Below are 18,115 nucleotides of genomic sequence, written 5' to 3' on the forward strand. Positions count from 1 at the left end.
CATATCTATATTTTTAGCTCTCTGCCCTCTACCTGGGTGTCCTGCAGGCACCTCACACTTAGCTTTCCTCCCTTCCTGCTGTCTTTTTCCCTCTTGTAGTCTAGATTTTGGTTACCAGCCTGAGTCACATCCTCCGTCTCCCACGTTGGGCAGCATTATCCCTGGTTGTGTTTTCCGTCAGTTAGTGAACCCTACCATCCCAGCAGAGGAGGACTCTGCTGCCATTGTATTTCTGTTTTCTTCTCATCCTCTTCCTCAGCATTTCTCACTGAACTCCAGGACCTCTACTAGTCTTCCTCTGCAGTCCCTCTTCATGCCAATCCAAGTATACTTCTTTTGAAAAAGTCAAGTTGACCATGTAACTGTTTTTTCTTTGAAACTGCTGCTGGTTTCCCGTTGCCTGGGATCAATTTCTAAACTCCATATGTTGTCATTCTGGGCTTCTCAAATCTGACTCTGACTTTCTCATTCTTCAAACTCTGGCTTTCTATTCTCTTTCTACCCGCAGGCATACACAACTCTGCCAAACCAAGCCTCTCATTGTGTCTTGGAAACAGCCTACCCTTTCATGCCTTTGCACTTTTGCATATACTGTTTCCTCTGCTTGAGATGCCCTTTCCTCCCTTCTTTACTGGACAAATTCCTTCTCATCTTTGAGACCTAGTGCAATGTGAAATTCTTGGTAATAGTAGTAATAGAACCCCCTCGCTAGAGCTAATGTTCCTCTCTACTGCATCCCATGGAGCTTTATTCATAGTTGCCTGGTGTGACTCTGTACTTCATAATAAGTTGCCTGGTTTCTCCTTTGTCTCCTTCATTAGACTGTGCACTCACCAACAGCTAGTACAGTGCCTGGTGTTCAACAGGAAAGCCACGAATGTTTTTTAGTAATTGAAAGCTTTATAGAATCTAACTCAACTCTGTGTCTGCTTATCTCCTTTCCTTCCTTCCCTTCTTTTTTTGTCTCTCCTTAGAGAAAAATCTGAGATAGCATTTCAAAATCTACATTGTACAAGCTATCAAAAAACAAACTAGCGGAGGTTTAAAAAAGGTGGTGGCGATGGAATACTGCTCAGCCATAAAAAAAGAATGAAATCCTGTCTTTTGCAGCAATGTGGACAGAATCGGAGGCCATTATCTTAAGTGAAACCATTCAGACACAGAAAAACAAATACCGTGTGTCCTCACTTACAAGTGGGAACTAAATAATGTGTACCCGTGGACACAGAGTGTGGACTGATAGACAATGGAGGCTTGGAGGGTTGGGGATGAGGTGGGAAGGGGCTGGATGATGGGAGGTTGTTTGGTGGGTACAATGTGCATTGCTGTAGTGGTGCAGACACTGAAGCCTCTGACTTCACCATCATTCAATATGTCAGTGTAGCAAAATTGTACTTTTATCCCACGAATACAGTCACATAAAAATAAAATAAGATTTGAAAATGAAATCAAATAAAAATAAATAAATAAATGTGGTGGGATCAAGTCAGGGATGGGGTTAGTGTATCTGCTGCCTAACTTGAGTACCCCGGCACTAGAGATGGCTGCAGAACATTTTTCCGAGCTTCCCAGCAGCACAAACAGAGGGTACAAGATCAGTTTCTACAATTATTAGTACATATGTAACAAAACAACTCCTTGCTCTGGGAAAGAGCAGCCACTCCAAATCCTGAGACCTGGGAGAAGTTTCTCACGAGGGCACTGTGACTTAGTGAACACTACCATCTTCTCCCTCTGATTTCCTGGCTGAGCTACGGAAAAAGAGTATAGTATTTGTCCAGTGTTTACATTAATGAGTTTTAATTAGGAAATAAATATATTTTCTTCTGGTTGCGTCTGATGGACAGGGACAGAAAAAAAGAGTGGAGAAGGGAGAGTCACCATTTTTGGACTAAAATCCCTGACGGATTGATTCATTCCTTTACTCATTCATTCATCGAGCAATAACTCTTAATTAAATGTCTACTTTATAGGAAACTTCCCTTCCACCCCTATTGTGCAATCTCTCCCATCTTTAAGTTTGGCTGGAAATTATCTTACCACATATCAGCTCTTTCAAATCAAAGGCCAGAGGATGCATCGCCTAAATTGCTTTGTAAGGATTCAGCAGTAAGACTGGAGGTTTTTCAGTGGCAGCTAATGGTTGTCATAGGGAGGAACAAAAATGGCTCTTGGACATGCTTCTTTTTAAGCGTCCCGGGAACATTTTCTGGCTCTGGAAAGATTGCTTTCACAGAGCAATTTTAGCCATTATCAACTGAGAATAAAACCTACTTTACAAAATTAAATTAGCTAGTCTTCCCTCCCAGATTCATTTTTCCTCCTTTAGAGAGATGAAACCCATCTCTATTTAGCAGGCCATGTAACCTCTCCTACCTCGTTGTTCAAATCATTTAGTAAAATAAAAAGGCTTAAAAAAAGGAGGTTGCAAATATAAACACTAGTGCAATTAAGATCTCAACTCCATTACATTAATATAACTACTTTGCATGGAGTTCATTATGATGCGCGTCAGGGTTTTAATGTTTTCTCCGGTTTAGTGCTGTCCTTAGTTAGAAGGAAACAGCCTGCTCTAGGAAACAATTGCCTCTTCGGTTGGAAAATAATTTGAATAGGATTCCATTGTGATTAATTAAACTTACACTTGATAAAGTAGAGAAAACCAAACAGTTGTTCTCAAATCGACAGCATATTCGGTAAATAAAAAAATTTTATAACACCAAATTTAAATTTTCCTGGTGTAATAACATAGTATGGAAATTACTCATCTTTATTTTTCTCTTTTTGCTGGAAACGCGGTGAGCCTTTATTTTTTTCCCTATGCCAAAAATAGAGGCACAAACAAGAATGAGGGAAATTGAAAAAAAGGACTTAATTAGTAAGCGCCGGCATGATAATATGGATATAAGCCTTTATTTTCTCTCCATTACCCGCAAATTATTTCTCGCAAACATTTTATCAGACAATTCCTCCTCATAGTCAGCTCTAAATGTGTGCTGCCACTGTGAGGAGGGAATGTCCATCTTTCTGCCTCCATAACATCCTTCCTTCCTGGAAACCAGTCTCCAAATTGAAAAGCAGCTCCTCTCCCATTTCAGTTCCTCTCCTGACCTAACCCACGCCTCCAATCCACTCAGCAGGCCCTTTAGGAAATAACCATTGTCAGCCCTTAGAAATATGAGGCAAGCTACATCAGTGACATTAGAAAACTGTAACTAACGTGTCTGAAAGGAAAATAATGAGCCCTGCTTTGGAAAATGTCGTTTTCACTCAGCTTCTGCTTCCCTCTGTCTTCTTATTTTGTCTTTGCCTTGTTTTCCTTCTCCTTATGCCTTTCTTTGTGCCTGTGTTTTTCTCTGTGTCTGTCCATCCTCCTCAGTAGGTCCATCCATTTCCTCTCCCTGAGCACCACCTCATCCTGGCATCCTTCTTTGCTATCTCTGTCTCCCTCCTCCCTTCTCCCGTCCTCTTAAATTCTAATTCTCTGGGTGGCAATGAAGATCATTGAAGCCTGCCTGGTGTGGTGGCTCACGCCTGTAATCCCAGCACTTTGGGAAGCCGAGGTGGGCGGATCACCTGCGGTCAGGAGATTGAGACCAGCCTGCCTGACATGGTGAAACCCCGTCTCTACTAAAAATATAAAAATTAGCTGGGCATAGTGGCATGTGCCTGTAGTCCCAGCTATTTGGGAGGCTGAGGCAGGAGAATTACTTGAACCCAGGAGGCGGAGGTTGCAGTGAGCCGAGATCACGCCACTGCACTTCAGTCTGGGCAACAGGAGTGAGACTCTGTCTCAAAAAAAAAAAAAAAAAAAAAAAAAAATCCTTGAAGCCAAATAAGGAGTGATGGAACATGTCTCTGGAGAGTATCTTGTATTAACTGGCAAGACTCAGGAACTGCTATTAATGAATCAAGGCAGCTCCCCAGGGTCAGCCAGTGTTACTGGGGCAGCACATTCAACTACTTTTGGTCGTCATTAAGAAACTCAGTTTGGGCCTTAAGTGCTGATTTCTTTTCTGATGGAGTGTTTCTCCCAAGGCTGCAGCAGGATCTGTGTGATACTTAAAGTTAGCTCTCTTGGTGTGGTCCTTTGTCGACACTGTCACCGCCATGCCATAGTCCACAGTGAGCTCTGTGAGCTGACCCAGCTGGAGAGGAACACGGGCCTGAGGTGGCTGGGATAGGATTTAAACTTACCTTAGAATTTAGGGGAGGGGTGTCCAGTGTTTTGGCTTCCCTGGGCCACACTGGAAGAAGAATTGTCTTGGGCCACACATAGAATACACTAAATTAACAAACCTGATGAGCAACAAACAAACAAAAATACACAAAGAATCACAGTGTTTTAAGAAAGTTTACGAATTTATGTTGGGGTGCATTCAAAGCTGTCCTGAGCCACATGCTGCCTGCAGGCTTTGCGTTGGACAAGCTTGCTTTAGGAGGCACCAAAGGAATATGTCCCCTTAAACACTTTCTACATTTTGGAGGAAAGCCAGCTTCTCACAGCGGACTGGTAGCTTTCTGATAAACAGCCTACTGGGCTAAGACACCCATAAGCATATTTGTTTGTGACATGCAGGCTTGAGAAACAGAATTACCAAAGCATTCTGCAAATCCAAAGAGATGAAATACGATAGAAACTTTATTGATTTGGCACGCTTGACTTTCCCTTTCTGAGCTTTTGATGAATGTCTAGAATGAATGTATAACAAACACCATGGTCTAGCTGCTGTCTCCTGATTTGTGATTCTTCTTCCTTCTGTGACTTCACAGACCTTGTTTTACAGACTTTTCAAGACAGTTGAAATAATTTATTTTTAAAGAATAATTTATAAAATGAAAACTAAACTCAGGTTTTAGCCTTGTTCACCTACCAAGGATAGAGAAAAATAGTTTAAAATACTTTTAAAGTCTAGCTATTAGGAAATGTAGTAGCTAAAAATTTACTTAACTCTGTTATTTCTTACAATTTTCAGTCTTTGGGGCCATCTATGAAGTTAGAAAAACAAGAAAATCTCAGGTCGGTTCAGTCTAAAACATATTTATTAACTATTATGTACCAGTTACTGATGAAGGGCAAGGATCCTGGGGTGAGTAGGACATGGTTCTTGCCCTCAAAGAGCTTACAGTCTTCATGGACTTCTCAGAGATTTTATGTGGAAAGTGCTGAGTAACTGTCACTTTTCTTTCTTTCATCTCGATATAAGGACTTTCTAAGGACAGTGGGCAAGCTCCCATCAGAATCCTTTCTTGGCTAGGTGCAGTGGCTCACCCTTGTAATCCCAGCACTTTGGGAGGCCGAGGTGGGCAGATCACAAGGTTAGGAGTCCGAGACCAGCCTCACCAACATGGTGAAACCCTATCTCTACTAAAAATACAAGAATTAGCTCAGCATGGTGGCGCATGCCTGTAATCCCAGCTACTCGGGAGGCTGAGGCAGGAGAATTGCTTGAACCTGGGAGGCGAAGGTTGCAGTGAGCTGAGATCACGCCACTGCACCCCAGCCTGGGCAACAGAGGGAGACTCTGGCTCAAAAATCCTTTCTTATCTTAAGTGGTCAGGTTTCTTCCTGTTTTGTGTTCTTCTTGGTAGAGGGGCAGCATCTCTGTACTCATATCTCTTTGCATGTACTCTGACTTCTAAACTGTGACCAGGGTATGTTTGTTAAATGCATACATGCATGAAGACCTGAATTGTTTTTCAATTACTTTTAAAAATCAATTTGTCTTTTACTTTGGACTCTATGACCTCTTCCAGGAGGAGAAGGCCATGTCTTTCTCATTTTTGTGTCCCAGATAATATGTGCTCACAAAAACTCTTGGAGTTACATTTAATTTCGTGCCTCCTTTTTTGGGTATGAAAATGCGATGCTTTTCTCCTTGCCCTCATCCCAGACACACTGGATGTGGGGTTGTTGTGAGGACATATAAAATGTGGATCTTAGTGGCTCTGAGTAGCTTGGAAAGGGTGGTTTCCGGGGTGAGTGGTGGGAGCCATAATATATTTATGAACAAACATGGCCGTGTGTTTCTGGCCTGGGTGTTCTGCTCTGAAACATTTCTGCAGAGACTAATTCTTAGCAACAATTAAGTCAGCATTTTGTTTTTCCTCCTTCTGCCAGCTTGAAATGAAGGTATTGGCTACCTTCTGCTTCCTCTAAATTAGCATACCCCTCTCTTGGTTGGAGAAATTCTATATAAATCCTCTGTAGGTGCTTGTTCTTCAGCTCTGTAAAGTTTCTCTGGGTCTCTCCTCCCTTCCTTCTCTCTGAATCTCCCTCACATAAGCTCCTCATGGTTCCTAACCCTTCAGGGTTATCACTTTGTCTCACCATCCTCTTGCCTGTTTTAGAGGTGGTAGCCTGATTTTGGAATTCTTGAGATATTACTGCAATGAACTGCCTCCACATTTGACTTTTCAACAGTGGCCCAGAGGTGCCTCACCTCACTCTCATCTCTGGTCCATGGAATGCAACACCTAGGGCTCTCCACCTTGTCATGTATCTGTGGAGAAAGATGTGATTCCCATAGGATGAGCTGATGCTCAGACTGACTCCAGCTTTCTGAATTAGAGGTGCAGGAGTAGGGGAAGATTGTGGGTGGATCTAAGGTAAGCATCTTTCCTTCTTATTCACAGGACATGCAGCTAGCCTTGCTTTCTTGCAGGTATACAGCAGAAGAGGTTTGTGGTATCATTTGCATCTCCTTGCTAAAGATAGGCAGCAAGTTTATATGCCGCCTCCTAGAAGGAAAATCCTGGGAAATGCCATAAAGAACTTTTTTGGGATTAGAAACTATTGAGAATTCTTGCCTCATTAAAAAGATTCTAGAACAGGACAGACTTAAGGAGATACATCTGACCCTGGACTTTCTTTTTGTTGGGTGGGATGGAGTCGTGCTCTGTCACTGAGGCTGGAGTACAGTGGTGTGATCTCGGCTCACTGCAACCTCTGCCTCCTGGGTTCAAGTGATTCTCCTGCCTCAGTCCCCCAAGTACGCCTATCACCAACCCAGCTAATTTTTGTATTTTTAGTAGAGACAGGATTTCACCATGTTTGTCAGGCTGGTCTCGAACTCCTGACCTCAGGTGACCCACCTGCTTTGGCCTCCAAAATTGCTGGGATTACAGGCGTGAGCCACCGCTCCCAGCCTGATCCTGGACTTTTAAAGTCATTCCTCTACCCCCAGACATTCAGCTCCAGAGAAAGGACAGTGTCAAGGGCAAAGGCAGCAAAAGCTAAAGGTTTTGGAGAGTGTTTAGCATGGCCAACTTAGGGGCCTGGCTCCGTAACTTTTTCTGACTTTTCAGTTGTCTCCTTCAGCCATGGAAAGGCTTCTAGATGCCCAAATGCTGGGTTCTGTGTCCTCTCTCAGTGCCCCCGTAGCACACTGTGCCCACAGTTCTGCCAGCACCCAGCACATCCCAGGCCCATGTTTGTGAGACCATAAGAATCCTGAATGCAGGGGCTGCTCCTTTTCCTGCATATGCCTGCAGATATGTAATGTCACAGAGGCATTACAGGCATTCAGCGGGGACTCACTGAATGAGTAGATTAGGCAGCCCTTTACAGCTTGGGTGCTCCACTCCAGGAAAGGCCCTGCAAATGTCTCCAAATGTCTCCTAGGTAACTTGTGCCCAGAATGTGCCTGTGGAGTATTAACTTTAGAGTTTAATTTTTTTCTTTCTAATTCATATGCAAGGTCTGTGAATGAACACAGTACCTTCTCTTCATGAATTTATAAAGACCATTCTTGTCCTAGCTCCTAGTAAAGGTGCACCTTTGATGAGTGTTATTTCTTTTTTGATTATATGCAAACAACCCTGGAAGAAGTGGCATTTTACACTGTCCAACTGGAATTAGATAAAAATCTGGAGAAATTTGTGGAGCAGACTGTTGTACCAGGAGAGAGCACAGAGAGAATTAAACAAGTGAATATTTGAAAAGCACATAGTCAACACTATATAAGCCTTTGTTAAATGGAGAAAGAAAGCGTTCCTGCTGTCACTGTTATTATTAGACACTAAAACCTATGCAGACTAGAACATTATTGCTTGAACCACTGAAGTTCTGATATTTCAAAGAGAAAATGTTTTACATTTTGGAAGTCTCCAAAATACAACATGGAAGTACTGTTGGCTTGAGGCTTATTCTATTTAACACCTTTCAATAGGGCAACATCTGGATGTTATCAAGGCTTGGCAAGATGAGATGCCAAAATTACAAATTCTGGAAATGCTGTGCATTAGGCACTCTTGTCTTTGCCTGTAATTGCCTTAAAGATATAAAAGAGCCTGATTGTAATAACTCCCCTAGTGTAACTATTCTTCATTTCTATTCCACAAGAGAAGATAGCAGGAAGTAGTATCACTCTAAGGGTATGAGTAGGGAGAGGAGGAGCTAATCCTTAAATATGTGTGCCCTGCATTTCAAATAAGCCCTGAACAACAGAGCGAAAGGATTACCGGTAATCTTATATATATCCCTTAACCTATTAACTGGAATAATTGTTGCACTAAGATAAGATGCTCCTAAGTATTCCAGGCTAGGTGGCCCTAGGTCAGAAAGCATTTATTATTTATTTCCTAAAGTCCTGTTCTCCAGTGATAGGGATGGAAATTTGGCAGATCGGGTCTCCCCTTGTCAAGCAAGTGAAATGGTTGTTTCATTTTTAATCTGGTTCCTTTGCCCTGACAGATAAATCTGAAGAGTGCTGTTAAGAATGTGATGAATTGGGCTTCTGGTGATGTCTGTGGGAGAGGGAGCAAGATACAGCAGGCTGGAACTATTTTCATTGCACACAATTGCAGGCCTTTTAAAATGAAATTAGTAGAGCCAACCATTTCCGAGAAGACTTAAGCAAGGAGAAAAGTCTGATGCCTTGAATTAGTTCAGTGCACTTCATCTCTCGTTTTAGGGAATGTGTCAAGGGTCTTTGGATTGAGCTGGAATGATGGGAAACACTTGAGTACTATTGTGGCTGAATTAATTTGGCCCCTGGGGACAATGATACTTTGTGAGCAGAGAAATGGGTGCTTCTGTGTTACGGTTCAACAGCTCTAATTGGAGGTGAGCTGTATAAAATAGAGAGGGCAAGGCATGTCTGAGTCACCCTTGGTGTCATGTGGTCAGATACCATGACTGCCAAGCATAAACATAAGCAGCAGTTTAATCCTTACTTGAGTAATCTGAGCTGAGGAGATAGCCAAACTGTGTGATTACTGTTCCCAACTAGACTTTTGTTTCAGATGTAAAGATATTTTAGAGTGAATGCTACATATGATGAGAAATCATTGCAGATTTTTAGCAGAGAATTGATAGGATTTGATTTATGTTTAGAGAGAACAAAAGGTGGGTGGATGCAGTGGCTCACGTCTGTATTCCCAGCACTTTGGGAGGCCAAGGTGGGTGGATCACCTGAGGTCAGGAGTTCAAGACCAGCCTGGCTAACGTGGTGAAACCCCATCTCTACTAAAAATATAAAAATTAGCCAGGTGTGGTGCTGGGCGCCTATTATCCCAGCTACTTGGGAGGCTGAGGCAGGAGAATCTCTTGAACCCAGGAAGTGGAGGTTGCAATGAGCTGAGATCACACCACTGCACTCCAGCCTGGGCGACAGAGTGAGACTCCAAAAAGAAAGAAAGAATGCACAAAGGTGGTAAACCAGTCAGGGTTCAGTCAGGAGACAGAAACCACGATGCACAGTTATGAGCCACATGACGACATTTCTGTCAAACAGACTGCATATATATGGTGGTGGTCCCATAGAATACAATACTATGTTTTTACCATGGCTTTTCTATGTTTAGGTGTGTTTGAATATACAAATGCCATTGTGTTACAATTATCTACCACATTCAGTACAGTAACATGCTGTACAGGTTTGTAGCCTAGAAGCAAGGGACTATGCCGTATGGCCTAGGGTTGTAGAAGGCTATACTGTCTTCTAGGTTTGTGTAAGCACCCGCCATGATGTTCACACAATGATGAAATTGCCTAACAACACAGTTCTCAGAACATATCCCCATCATTAAATGAGACGTGACTAATAGTTTGGACAGGGAAAACTGAATACTGCATAAAATTAGGAACTAATTAAAGGGTATTACCTACTAAGAAGTATAAAGGGAATGCTCAAGAAAACTGGGGTGAGATACAGGGAGCAGTCATTAGGCAGAGGGCTGAAAGACAGCATTCAAAGAAGGCATAAGCTTGGAGGAAGTCCTTCCAGTACAGTTTCAAGGCTGTGATTCATTTAATGTGGTGAAGTAGATGTCAGAGAAGTCCACTGAAGTGAGGCAGGATGAGCTGCCGAGCAGGAAGCCACCTGTTATGGTGAGGGTGAAACCCTTTGGATGGTTTGCATCATCAGGTCTTCTGCCTGCCGCTACCAAGGGAGCTGCTGGTGGCGAGGAAGCAGCTCAGTGCTTTGTAAGAATAGAGCTGGAACCAGAAGAGAAGCCCCTTCATCGTGCAGTGTCCCCCTAGCGCCCTCTACTGACAAGGCCTAACATTGTATCCGCTAAGGAAAGAAATTAGGTCCAGCTCCAGTTATCATAATGTAGGGCAGAGATGGGCCTATGTCGGCCTCAAAGACGGTAAATTGGAACAGGCACAAGTGGTGAAGTAAAGGTTGTCTTGGAAAGGGGAGAGAAGGTTGGAGTGGGTGGAGTTGCCGATAAAGTAGGACGAGACTGAGCGATGCACTGACCATGGTCCTGAAGCGTGGCTGAAACGGTGAGGATGGAACTGAGGGGAATTAGAGGGATACTGAGGGTAGGGAATAAATAGATCTCTGTGGCGAATTAGCCAGAGACGGGCCAGAGGGAAGTGGCAGGGATGCACTCTAGGTTTGGTGGTCTTCATATCTGGGAAAAATAGCAGGCTTCGGCTTCGAGGGAAGATAATGAGTTGTTCGGACTTGTCAATTTATGGTACCTGTAGGTTATCCTAAGATTCAGAATTTCCTGGAAAAAGCACAACAGATTCAAATATGTAGTGAGGCTATAGAGTTCCACAACTGATTCAAATCTCACATATAAAGTAAAGGAATAAAAAACAAATTTCCACCTTAAGAAGAAATTCAACAAAATTTATTTTCAGAAATAATCTTTCTTCAAATTTATAAAAATCTAATGAATTTTCATTAAAGCTTGGGCCTGTAGTACTTTTTTATAATATGGGAAGTTGTAATTTAATTTTTTAAAAAATTTAGAGCTGGGATTTCACTATGTTGCCCAGGCTGGACTTGAACTCCTGGGCTTAAGGGATCCTCCCATCAACGTCTAGAGTAGCTGGGATTACAGGTATGCACTGAAGCTGTAATTTGAACAAAGATCACCATTACAGGTTAGTGTATTTGTGTGTGTGTGTTTCTGTATGGAGTTTTGTTGTTGTTTTGTACAGAAAGAAACTTAAAAAATCTGTACATAATTTCCAAGTGAATGAACTTTCTATATTAAATAGAGTAGAAAATATAATATTTTTACACACTGTTACATTTTATTGCAGGCCAAAAGCTGGCTCACTGTTTTCTATATATACACGTATACCCAAAGGAAGGAGATGTAGCTAATGGGCTGAGAAATCAAAAAACAAAACCAAAACTAAACAAAACAAGTATAATTTTTTCTTAGCACTCATTTCTCAAACCACACATTATAGCACTTAGTTGTATTTTGTATTTGTGTCTAGTTGCTTCCTGTATGTAAGTCCTGCTTTCTCTTTTATACTAATTCCTGGAGGGAAGGACAGATATCACATGCTATTTATTCTTCACAGTTTAATAAGAACTTATTAATAAAGAACTCATTTTTATTGTTCAACACATGCTTACTAAGCATCATTCTGAGCCAACACATGCCCAGGTGATCCTTGGAACAAATGTGAAAAACACACGGTTCTTGTCCTTGAGGAGCTCATGATTTAAATGAAGAAAAGTGTAAAATTTGGCCATTTTGACAAAATATATTTGGGTGCTTAAAGTGATGATCCATTCTTTGCTCACTCTTGAATTTTTAATGGCTCTTTGAAATAAGGATCCAGGAAGTACTGTCCATTCCTCCCACCAAAGTTTGTGAGTTTACTGGGTGTCAGACACCATGTGGGCTAATCAGAACTCCAGTAGAATTTGTATGCAAAAATCAAATGAAAGTTCCCATATTATATGTGTGGGGAACCAGCCCTACATCACCTGTGGGTGTTCTGTGTTTGGTGGTGACAAAGGAATGAGAAAAAGACAGATTAAAAGAGATAGTGGGACCAGGGGCCATCACCCATTACTTTGGAGGAGACAGTGAAGGCCCTGAACTCTGATCATCCACATTATTTAGTGGTTACAGTCACTTTGATCTACAGGGGAGGGGTGGAGTGATGGTGGGGGGAATCAGTGAGCCAGAACTGGTGTGTCATTCTAAGGATTGATAACAGTGGCAGTTTGGGAGTTCCACAAAACAAGAACATGTGGTTATCTTTAGTTTATTATCTATGTACAGCTGGTGGAGCATGGACCTTACAAGGAGCCTACAAGTCTGGCTACAGCATTGTGCTATGAAGGGGTTTTACGTCCTTGAGCACAATGTTTATGGTAACAGAGCTGAGTTCACCCTGCAGAGGAACATGAGGCATGGAGAGGCCTTCCTCCTCAGAGGCCTCCTGTGGCCTTCCACAGTTTATTGATCCTTGTTTATGTGTTACTCATAACCAACTTACATAGGCACTCTGTAAGTCCTTTCTCCTTTTCTGCTTTTCCCAACAATATGGAATTATACTGGAGAGAACATCAGAACAGTCTAAAGCCTTATAAACTTGACAAGAATGTTGGAAAGAATAATGACCCTCAAAATGCTTTGAACACAGAAAGTACCAACATAAGTGCTAATTATTATTATTAGCCCCAAGACCTTTTTCCTTTTCCCTGTACTGTTAGATCTATCATAAACTTTCTTAACTTCAAGGGAAAGTATGTTCTTTACATGAGTATTTTTGTGAAGTCAAATGTTAATCTATGCATTTATGGACAAAACATCTCTTTCGTTTTTCTTTTTATCCTCCCTTGAGGGCAGACATTGTGTTATTTATCTATTCTGTAAGGTACCTAGCAAAGCAATATGCGTTATGTTACTCTATGTTGGCAATGGCTGGCTTGTCTTAAAAAGAAGCAAAATATATATTTAGAATCTTATCTGGGGCCACGCATGGTGGCATGCCCCTGCAGTCCCAGCTACTGCGGAAGCTTGGGTGGGAGGATCACCTGAGTCTCAGGAAATTGAGGCGTCAGTGAGCCATGATTTCACCACTGCACCCCAACCTGGGTAATGAAGCGAGACCCTGTCTCAAAACAAACACATAAAAAAACCCAACAACAACAACAACAAGAAAACCCAAAAGAATCTTAGCTAGGACTACAAACTAGTGAGATTTGAAAATAACAGGACATAGGTAATCTAAAAAGATTTGCATTTTAAAGTGGTCACTAGGGGAGACTATAGAGTCTGCGCTATCAGAGATCGGTCATCACTCCAAATATTTTGGTTCCCCTCATCTGGAATTGCCTTCAGAACCACTTGTGAAAACCATGTTAAAAGCTAGTGTCATTACTTTAACATCTGATACACAGAAAAGAACATGAGAGACCAAAAGCGAAAAATGTATCCAAAGGGAGTGCTCTGTGTTGGTGTGTGCAAGGCTCAGAGAGTCAATGAGTTAGAAACACATTTGCAGTGATATGAAGCAAATCATTCTAATGCTATACGCACCCACATAAACTCGAGAAAATTTCAAACACAAACATTGAAAGATCTTAAAGCATTTTAAAATTTCAAATTTCTGTTATACTAGATCTTGTGGGGAAAAAAATCAAAATCATGTTTAAACCACATTCACTGAAGAAAGAAAGAAGGCAAACAGGGAGAATAACCTCCACACGCCCCCACCCCCAACACACACACACACACACACACACACACACACACACACACACACATATACTTCCTCTCTGCTCTCTTTCCAGGAGCCCAATCAAATGTTCTGAAAAACCAGCTAAGGACCCCCACTTCTCCTAGTTTGTTTCCTTCTTTCTTTCTTCCACCACATGAGACAATAGCCAGAAACTTTTGGTTACTTTCCACCATTTTCCAATCAACTCATTTGTTGCCTGCAAGAGGAAAGAGAACTGGAACATAGAGCTGGCTGGTCACAGGCTCTTATTTCTTTCCCTATCTCATACATCTTTTTAAGGCTTGTATTGGTTTGCTAATGTTTCTGTAACAAAATACTGCAAACTAGGTGGCTTCAACAATAGAAATTTATTGTCTCACAGTTCTGGAGGCCAGAAGTCCAAGATGAAGGTGTTGACAGGGTTGTTTTTTTCTTAAGACGTGAGGAAGAATCTGTTCCATGACTCTCCCCTATCTTCTGGTGGTTTGCTGGCAATCTTGCTGCTATTTCTTGGCTTGTAGATATATCACCTTGATCTCTGCCTTGATGTTCACTTGCTGTTTTTTTCTGTGTGTATGTCTGCCTCCAGAATTCCCCTTTTATTGGGACACCAGTCATATCAGATTAAGGCAAACTCTAATAATCTCATTTCAACTTGATTATCTTTGTAAGACCCTATCTTTAAATAAGGTCACATTCTGAAGTACTTGGGGTTAGGACTTCAATATATAAATTTGTGGGGAACACAATTTGACCCATAACAGCCTAGAGTGAGGGTCGACAGAGAAGTGCAAATGTGGGAAACAGAAAGCTTAACAGGTAGACTCTTTGCACTATGGCATGTATAAACAGGAAGTTATTCTTCTCACTTTCATAAATTGTCATACTAATAAGAGTCTGAGCTAAGACACCTTTATCATATCCGTCTCAGGTAAATTTCTATATCACTTTGCTTGTACCTATGACATTCATTATTTTCTACCTGGTACTGCAGTTTATTATGTACACAATTTATTTCTCTTATCAAACTATAAACTCCTTGAAAGCAGTATCTAATCCATCTTTGTTTCTGTCTCTTGACCTAGTACAGTACCTTGAACATGATTGATATTCAATAAATTATCATTGAATCCATAAATGGCTGCCCAGACTTTATAGTTACAGAGTTCAAAAAGTATATAAACTCACTGTTAAGCACTATGTTGGTCAGGATAATTTAGGTTGTGCTGCAGGATCAAACAACTCCAAATTCTCAGTGACTTAATACAACAAAGTTTATTTCTTGCTGAGGCAAAACCTCCTACAAGTCCAGGCAGTTCCTTAAACTGGTCATCCTCCATGTGGAAGCAATGTACCCTAGAAAATTTCATCTTAGCATTAAGCAAGGCAGAAACTTGAAATGTCAATCTCAGACACCCTTTTTCCCTAAAAAAAGTATCCTAGATTAGCATTGTGTTTTGTACAGTATTTACTGAGCCCTTACTATGTGCCAGGCAGTATTGTAGATACTGGGATCCAACAGTGAAAAAGGCATACTAGAGGCTACATTTCTGTATAGAACAAGGAGAAAAAAAAGAGTGATCAAATAAATGAGATATTTGCAAAGAATTGTAAGTGCCATAAAGAAAGTAGAACAGGATAATATGGCGCAAAATAACTTTCCTGTGATCTCACTGCCAGTATGTTCTAAAAATCTTAGTCTTCTATTAGAAAATTAGTCATGGGAAAATTAACTCACACAAAATATTTAAGAAAAGAAAAAATTTCTAAAAAATGGAAACACACACACTGTATTTCAGTTCTCTATTGCTGTAGAATAAACCACCCTGAAACTTAGTGGCTTAAAACAATAGCAATTTTATATTTACCACAATTCTCTGATTTGAGTAAGACTTAGTGGGAAAACCTCATCTGTGCTCCATATCTGTTGGACTGTGCTCCATATCCAGAATGTCTTTTTTATTCACATGACTATTGACTCAGTTGAATATCTAAAGTGTAATGGCTATCTGAGTGTCTCTATCTCCACGTATCTACTCCAAATGGCTAGCTTAGTCTTCCTTACAGTATGGCAGCTGGGTTTCAAGATGGAGAATTCCAGGAAAATACACTCAGGTGCCTATCCTTTGCTTGCATCACACTTGCTAATGTCCTATATACTAAAGGTAGTCGCATAGTCATCCCTAGAGTCAACCTGGCAGAGAACTACACAAGGGCATGATAAGAGAAATGGTTCATTGAGAGCTACCAAAATATCTTTTTATCACTGTCAACCATCTGGCCTCTAATAATTCTCATTCCTCCTGCAATACACTCTGCTTTTGCTGAGACACCCATAATCTCATTCTATTATAGCATGAGATTCAAACTTGAAGTCTATAATCTCATCATCTAAATCAGATCTAGGTGAAGGATGAGGCTTCTTAGGTATAATCACTTTTGATCTGAATACCTGTGAACTGAAGAGATGAAGAGATGTTATATTCCACCTCCTGCCCATAACCATCAACATATAATGGTGAAGCAAGGACTGAAAAACAGCAATAAAAGGTTCCATTCAAAAAGGGGTAAATGGGAGAAGTATAGCAGTTACCAATCTGTAGCAATCTGCAATCTAACCGGGTACATATTTTCAGATCTTGGGCCAGTTCTGATATCTCGAAGTGATTCATTATGGCTCATGCTTACAACTGAATGACTTTCAGTCTTCATCCTGCTTATAGAAGGTTGAGAGTACAGAGGCTTCTTTTTATTTCGAAATGCTTCTGTTCAATCTGGCAACATTGTGCTAGTACAATTTTCTTTAAAACTTTGTGGGTTTCTTACGTATCTTGTTAGGGGTTAACTTCATTAGACAAAAGTTATACCCATAAAACTCTTTGAAACCAACCCCTTTCTAATTTTGCCTGCAAGTCAGAGTGCTATGGGACAATATTCTTACTATTTTTAGAAGATTTTTTTTCCTAGCTGAGTTTGAGGCAAGTTGTGAGGATTCCTAGAAACCCCTTTTTCTACCCAAGGGAGTTTATAGGTCAGAGCCCTAAATCTTTCTGAGATCTCACAAACAGTATTATTGATTTGATCTTTACTTTGAGGCCCTATTTTATTGGTAATGTCCTGGATTTGATACGAAGCAGTTTTTTACTTTGAGAATATTTCTCCAACGAACACTGGGGATGAGAATTTATTTTTGAACCCCAAAGTCTTTGCATTTTCTTCAAATTTTTCTTTAAAACAAAATAGCTAATCATTTAGTTCATCTTACATTTCCCTTACTTAACTTAGGCAACTAAATACAGCTAAAAGATGCAAGATGCTACTTTAAACATTCTGCATAGGTATCTTCATAGTTGGATCCACAAGTTAATTAGGTATCTTATCTATTTTGCACATTATTGTTGGTAACAGTTTTGCTAATGAATCTACCCATCCATAACTTGGGTTTTCTTTTCTTTAACTTCCAGAAAGCAATTTCCTCTCTGCTCTTCTAACTAATATTAAATGTCTTCTTGAGATTGATCAGTTCTCCACCTATTGCATAATTCCAAATCCCTCATGTTTTAGCTTTTTGTTGTAGCAGTACTCCACTTTGAGTATCAATTTCTGACTTCCAAGTTACTTCAGGGACTGTTTTAGCAAGTGTTCTGCCAGTACATGATTCAAGTTCCTTTTCTCCAGTGTCTGATAGTTGTTTTGTCACTGCCCTTCCATTCTTCACTAATGCAAAAACTCAAACAAAAATCTCTCTTAAGTTATATCATTAGGGCAATAAGTACACATTTAATTTAGTCCCCTGTATTTTCTGGATCATCATTTTCAGCACTGTAAAGTCATAATTGTAGTTATTAAAATTTCTCAATTGCCAAATATTCAGTTTTCTTAGAAAGATTACAATCAATAATTGCCTTTCTTTCCTTTCTTTTCTCCCTGTCCTCTGCCTCCTCACCTACCTTCCTTCCTTCCTTCCTTCCTTCCTTCCTTCCTCCTTCCCTCTGTACCTCCCTCCCTCCCTCCCTTCCTTCCTTCTTCCTTCCTTCTATCCACGTACATATTATTTGGCTCTTGGGTGCAGAAGTAAATACATTTTTTTCTTCCACGATACTTACTGTCTAGTAAGAAACTTACTTGTTATTTTTCCTAAAAAATATATTAACCAGAAAACCTATTTTGGTTATTGCA

This window comes from Aotus nancymaae, unplaced genomic scaffold, assembly GCF_030222135.1.
Source record: "Aotus nancymaae isolate 86718 unplaced genomic scaffold, 86718_ANA_hifiasm-v0.15.2.pri h1tg000009l, whole genome shotgun sequence".
Lineage (NCBI taxonomy): Eukaryota > Metazoa > Chordata > Mammalia > Primates > Aotidae > Aotus > Aotus nancymaae.